At 42.6% G+C, this 6,381-nt stretch overlaps 1 long non-coding RNA gene across 1 annotated transcript; it reads right to left on the minus strand.

Moving 5' to 3' along the window:
* Positions 1-1,668: 1,668 nt before the first annotated feature.
* On the minus strand, positions 1,669-5,608 carry LOC310753196. The gene is made up of 3 exons (XR_014543280.1): positions 5,583-5,608; positions 3,188-3,223; positions 1,669-1,755 (listed from the first exon to the last, which is right to left on the minus strand). It is a non-coding gene; the product is annotated as an uncharacterized lncRNA (long non-coding RNA).
* Positions 5,609-6,381: the final 773 nt, after the last annotated feature.

Here is a 6,381-nt window from a genome sequence, read left to right on the forward strand (position 1 = left end):
TTCCAACAGTCTTTTGGGAACTGACCACTTTTAATGAAAGGGCTGGTGCTATGCTGTTTTTATTGCGTGGACAGGCGGAGTCCCCAGATCCCGCGCGGTCCCCCCCGTCATGTGGAATAACGACTCAAGACAACATGCTATGGGATTAAATTGGCCACAACTTTTTAAATTTCAAATGTGGGTAGACCTTGGCTCAGGCATTGGGCGTTCTCCCTCCCCAGTCCCCAGCCGGGGACCTAGGGAGCATCAGGGTTATCCAGTGTGTGTGTGGGGGGGGATGGGCCGGCTCTGGAGAACATATGTTCAAGCAGAGATAGCCGCCCCTGTTACGCCGCCGCCGCAGGGGAGAGCAATGACGACCTTTCGGCGTACGGTCAAAGCCTCCCTTCAGAAACCCCTTTAACGGGGAACCCTGGTATCGCCGCCACAAAGAGGAAGATGGACTAAAGGATTCCGCCCAAGGCCTGATACCGCCAAAGTTGTGATGTTTTGCTACGGGAAAGGCGAAGCCTACCAATGCAGGGAAATTCCTTTCCGGCCCTTTAACAGCGACCTTAACATAGCAGCGCCCGCATACCTGTGAAGAAAAGTTAACCCGCAAAACCTGTGAAGAAAAGTTAACCTGCAAAATAAGACATTAACTGAGGGTGGGTAGGGTGGGAGAAGCTCTGGAGCCAAGTGAGGATTCCCAGGTAAGATCCTCCCTCTATTGTGTGGGCAGGTAATCCCTCCCCTACCTGACCTGGTCTCCTTGGCAACGCTTCCCCCAGGTGGGATTGGACAACTGACTGAGGTAGGCGGAGACCTCCAGGTATCCCACCTGAGAGAAAGCAAAGCCAAGCCTATGCTGATGGAGCTGCTCCAGATCTAGGGACTGTGCGCGTCCACGCAAAGGGCGCCCCCCGTTTTAGGCGGGGAGCGGTCATTGTGATTATTTGTATGGTTTTAATAAAATATCTATCTGTGGCTAGCTATTTTTAAATTATTGCTTTTCCCTTATGTTTTAGTTGTTCCTTTTTTAATCTGTAAGCCCCAGTCAGGGAAAAAGGTGAGTATAAACGATTATTATTAATAATACTAATATTGAGAGTCCTGCCCATCTGGTTTAGCATCCTGTTCTCAAAGTTGCCAACAAGACACCTGTAGAAAGCCCATAACCAGGACCTGACCACAACAGCCCTCTCCCCATCTGTGATTCCCAGCAACTAGCATCCGGAGCCAAACTGTCTGACATAGCTATTGTGACTAGCAGCCATTGATAGTCTCATTTTCCATGTCTCTACTCAGCAGTAAGTTCCAGTGGGGCATGCTCCTAGGGAACTGCATATAAATCAGAGAATCAAAATAGAGCAATTCTCTTTCCAGAATGATAGATTAAAAAACAAGAACACCACAACTTTGCACAGCTTGTCCTCTCTTTCCCTATACTTCTTGTTTAGCAGTAAATCACACAGCCAGACACATTCTGCCCTCTGAATCCACCCTTTAGGAATATCACTAAGCCAAGTCCTTAAATATATTCCATTGAAATCTATCAACTGACAACAGCTGAAAAGGTTTGAATCGATGTCATATCACTGGGCTGGCAAACGTTTTAGTGGTTTTTCACTCCTGAAACAGAAATTGTACATGTAAATAAGGGTCCCAAACGAGCATCACCTTTGAAAACATGGGAAAGATAAAAGCAAAGAGCAACATGATGTGCAATATGATTCATCCTGTTGGAGAACTACATTCAGTCTAAAAGGAAATTGGCTGAAATGAAACCAGAGCCACATTTTTTTCAGGTAGAATAATGGAGCATAATGAATAACTGTTGATTGTTTTCTGTTACTCTGAACTGTTGTAACCTTAAATCAGGTGACAAAGGTATTGAGTTGCAAATTTGCCATCTTGAAAGGGTGGTGGCTGTTAGTCTTTCTCTGAACACAATGAGAACAGAAGGGTGTAAATGAGGCTCTCAAGGAAAACAGTTCCAGGGAAATGGATTCTGCTAAAGAGAGAGAGAGAGACCTTTTTGCTTATAGGTCTGTTGGAGTTATCTTTTATTTCTAAGATGCTGAGCCTGTGCTGGACAACACAATACATTGTCTGGATGTTTTGGGTGTATCATTTACCATTTTTGAAGAGCTCTGCTAGTAAAAATTGAATAATATTTTATGGGCCTCGACAGTGATTTCTTCCAAAAGGAATAAGCTCTTATGCATCCAGTCTCTTCAAACTGCACAGTATTAATATTTCCAAGAGTATATGAATATGAAATCTATGTTTTTGAATGGGGAACAATGTGCCATTTAACTTTAAGTCCATTGCATTGCATAGCACAATGAGAAAGTCTAATGACTGAGGAGTACCAGATCTCACAAGAATGCAAAAACTGTGTGTCTGATTTTGAGAATTGGTGTCCTGAGCATGCAATCACAGTGTTTAGGGCATGGGTGGGCAATTTCTCTTCCTCTTGAGGTCCATATTCTCTCAGGTTTGAGTGACCCCCAGAGCCAAAAGTAGGGGAGGGAGTGGGCATGCCTTTTCTCTTCTTATTTCACCCCCCCCCAACACACATTGTGTTTTGGGGGGGACTTTTGCCAAAGCTCTGAACTCGTAAAGGGCTTTTGAAATTAAGTTTTCAGCTAATAAAATTAAGTTGAGGGCCACATGCAGTAAATCCCCTAATTTAGGGAGATGGTAAGATCCACAAAAATAAGCAGGAAGGTTTTATGCATCCCTGTGTGTTACAAAATACAATAAACTACAATATATATTCAAAATGTTCTGGTTTTAAAACAATGGCATTTCAGAGATTGATATTTTGGCCTGTTGCCCCTTTGGTTTTCAGATTTTTGCAAGCTTTCCTTATGAGCACATTGTAAACCTTTTATAGCACATCCAATGCAAACATTCCAAGTTTATGGGGGCTTGTCATTTTCAACAGTATCCTTCATGAATCAAGCTGATTTTAAAATAGATTTTAAACATGGAGGGTTGCCTGAAAATGGCATCCATCCCATTCAGCACTATCTCCTGGGATCAAGCGATTGCAAAGTATTACATAATGTATGGGGGCAGAAAAATCAATGCAAAACCATAAAGTTCATCCTGTAGTTTTGATTGTGTACATCCTACCATAAATTAACAAGCGTCAGTTGCCAAGCTGTGAAAAAGGAAAAGATTATAAAATGCATCAAACCCTTCTGCGGTTTCCCTGCCAGAAATGTGTGATTCCCTGATAAAACCAGATGTTGGATAAAAATGAAATAAAGCAAAATATTAAGATGCTAGTCTTCTTGACTTTACCATGTGTGTGCGGGTGTGTGTGTGTTCTCTCTCAGAAATATATTGGGCAGTATTAAAGGCATCTATCCAGAAACTACTTACTTGCTTAATCATCATCATCATCATCATCATCATCATTTATTATTTATACCCCACCCATCTGGCTGGGTTTCCCCAGCCACTCTGGGCGGCTTCCAACACAATTTTAAAATACAGTAATGCATCAAACATTAAAAGCTTCCCTAAACAGGGCTGCCTTCAGATGTCTTCTAAAAGTCTGGTAATTGTTTTTCTCTTTGACATCTGGTGGGAGGGCGTTCCACAGGGCGGGTGCCACTACCGAGAAGGCCCTCTGCCTGGTTCCCTGTAACTTGGCTTCTCGTAGTGAGAGAACCACCAGAAGGCCCTCAGCACTGGACCTCAGTGTCTGGGTAGAACGATGGGGGTGGAGATGCTCCGTCAGATATACTGGATCGAGGCTGTTTAGGGTTTTAAAGGTCAGCACCAACACTTTGAATTGTGCTCAGAAACATACTGGGAGCCAATGTAGGTATTTCAAGACCAGTGTTTTGTGGTCTTGGTGGCCACTCCCAGTCACCAGTCTAGCTGCCGCATTCTGGATTAGTTGTAGTTTCCGGGTCACCTTCAAAGATAGCCCCACATAGAGTGCATTGCAGTAGCTGAAGCAGGAGATAACCAGAGCATGCACCACTCTGGAAAGACAGTCTGTGGGCAGATAGGGTCTCAGCCTGCGTACCGGATGGAGCTGGTAAACACCTGCCCTGGACACAGAATTGACCTGCACCTCCATGGACAGCTGTGAGTCCAAAATGACTCCCAGGCTGCGCACCTGATCCTTCAGGGGCACAGTTACCCCATTCAGGACCAGGGAGTCCTCCATTGTTTTTTATCAGTTGATACAAAATATAATGCCAGTCTTCTTCATCCTAGGGCTTACTACCCCATGGGAATCTTATTGCCTCCAGGAAGTAGGAGGGAAGGCAGCCACTGGGACCAGCAAAGGATCAGGGGGACAAAAGCTGCAGGACTTGCAAGGCAGTCCTTGACCACCAAAGCCTAGTGAGCCATCACATTTTGCTGTCACTCCTGCTCCTACTTTCTCTAACCAACTATGGGACTCAGATGTGGTGTGTATTTGCACAAGTCATGTCTACCCTGATTATCCAGCTCTGTAGCTTGGATTGGCTGTGTGTCAAAGGGCCAAATAATGCCAAATCAATGGAAAACACTTTGCAGCATGAAGTAGGCAAAAAGAAGGAGTCCCAGTGCCAGGCAGGGGCTCCTCCAAAATCGCTGCTCAGCCCCATAAAAGGCAGCTAGCTGAAGCCCACACTATTGAAGGAGGGTGCCACAAAAGGCAACTGAAGGTAGAAGAGGGGGCAGAACAACCTTAAATAACAGGTTTGCCTCCCCCCTTGCATTAGACAATGTTTCCTACGGGGCACCAGGCTCCATCTCAGAGAAAGAGACCATCTTGGCAAGGATTTTGAGACAAATATGCCCCTACAAAGGCAGGAACACAAGTCTTCCATTTCAGCTTTAAAATTAGAACTATTACTTTCTGAATTACGTTCCTCAGTCTGTTTATATACTAACACTGCTAAGAATATTTTCTCCCTGAGAGACTAGCATTCCTTTTGCTCGCTGAATTTTTTAACAAGCTATAATATTATTTGTCCAATCTATAATATCCTGAACAAATAGTACTCTGGCCTAGTGTTTACTGGAAATGCAAATTGATGAACGATTGCAATAACCTTGTACAGGACCTAATGCCAACCAGACCTCACTAAGCCATCAGTACAGCAAATGATATAAAGAGGAGAAGAAAATGTCATGTGAACCTATCTTCAGTCATCATTCTAAGTGGGAACTTTGACAAGCACAATTTTAAGAATTTAAAAGATGCATCGTTTTGATAAGTACAAAGCTTAAGTAGAAATGTTAGTATCTTTTCCCCCCTTTTTCTTCTTTAGACTGGAACTTTGCATTAATTGATGGTATTTGTGTGGGAGTTGAACACTAGTTCCCATTTAGCAGAATATGCAGAAGTCAGTCCTGGGTCGTTTGACCCTTTAATTAGTTGTCTGTTCCCCTCCTATAAAAATTACATAAGACACTCTTTTTAATGTTTTTTTAAAAAGACATATTTTACTTAGTGTACTTGCAGTGGCAGATTAAATATATAATGCAGGTGGATGTTTCTAAAGTTACTAATATGTCTTACACAGATTAAACTGTTAAACACTAACTAACTCTGAGGCAGACAACAGCACAACACAACATACCTGCTGCTCTCACTGCTAAGACCGTTTTCTAACTGCCATAACCGATCCAACAGAAAATAATTGCCTCAGGCATATGGCATCCCAGAGTTGTACAGCTCTTGCAATTAACCCATTACATGTGCATTTTGGATGCTGACATTCCATAAATTGAATCCCACAGAAGTCAAATGCTACAACGCAGGGGAACATTAAGGATATAAGGCAGGGCAGGGCTGGTCTGTGTCAGTTTTTGGAACTAACACTATGGGATTTTGGCATTTCCTGAGCATTGACTAATTTTATCCACAGGTAATAATAAAAAGAAGAAATTAATCTCCTTCTGATATACAATAAAAGAGCAACAAACAACAACAAACAAAAAACAGCAGGTATATTTAAAAATGAAACCAATACAGAAAAGATACCAGCGGCAGAAGGCCATTCATCCAGCTGGGAAAGCCCACTGGACCAAAAAGTGTTGTTGTTGTTGTTGTTGTTGTTGTTGTTGTTGTTGTTGTTAAGATGTCTCTCTACAATTGCTTCAGGACAGTGCACACTACCTTTGCAGGATATGCTCTCCTGCAGACCACAGTGACCTACTGGGTGTATTATGAACAAGGCGGTCTCCCAAGTAATCATATACCATTCCATTTATTTCTTCATCTATAAATTAGGGGGGGAAGCAAAGAATGGTAGAAATCTTACTTTTTTAAAAAAGCACCTGTTTGATGCTAACCCTTGCTTTGTGTCATGTACTATGTGCCATATGGATATATATATATATATATATATATATATATATATATATATATATGCATGT

This window comes from Podarcis filfolensis (genome assembly GCF_964270895.1).
Source record: "Podarcis filfolensis genome assembly, chromosome: 17".
Lineage (NCBI taxonomy): Eukaryota > Metazoa > Chordata > Lepidosauria > Squamata > Lacertidae > Podarcis > Podarcis filfolensis.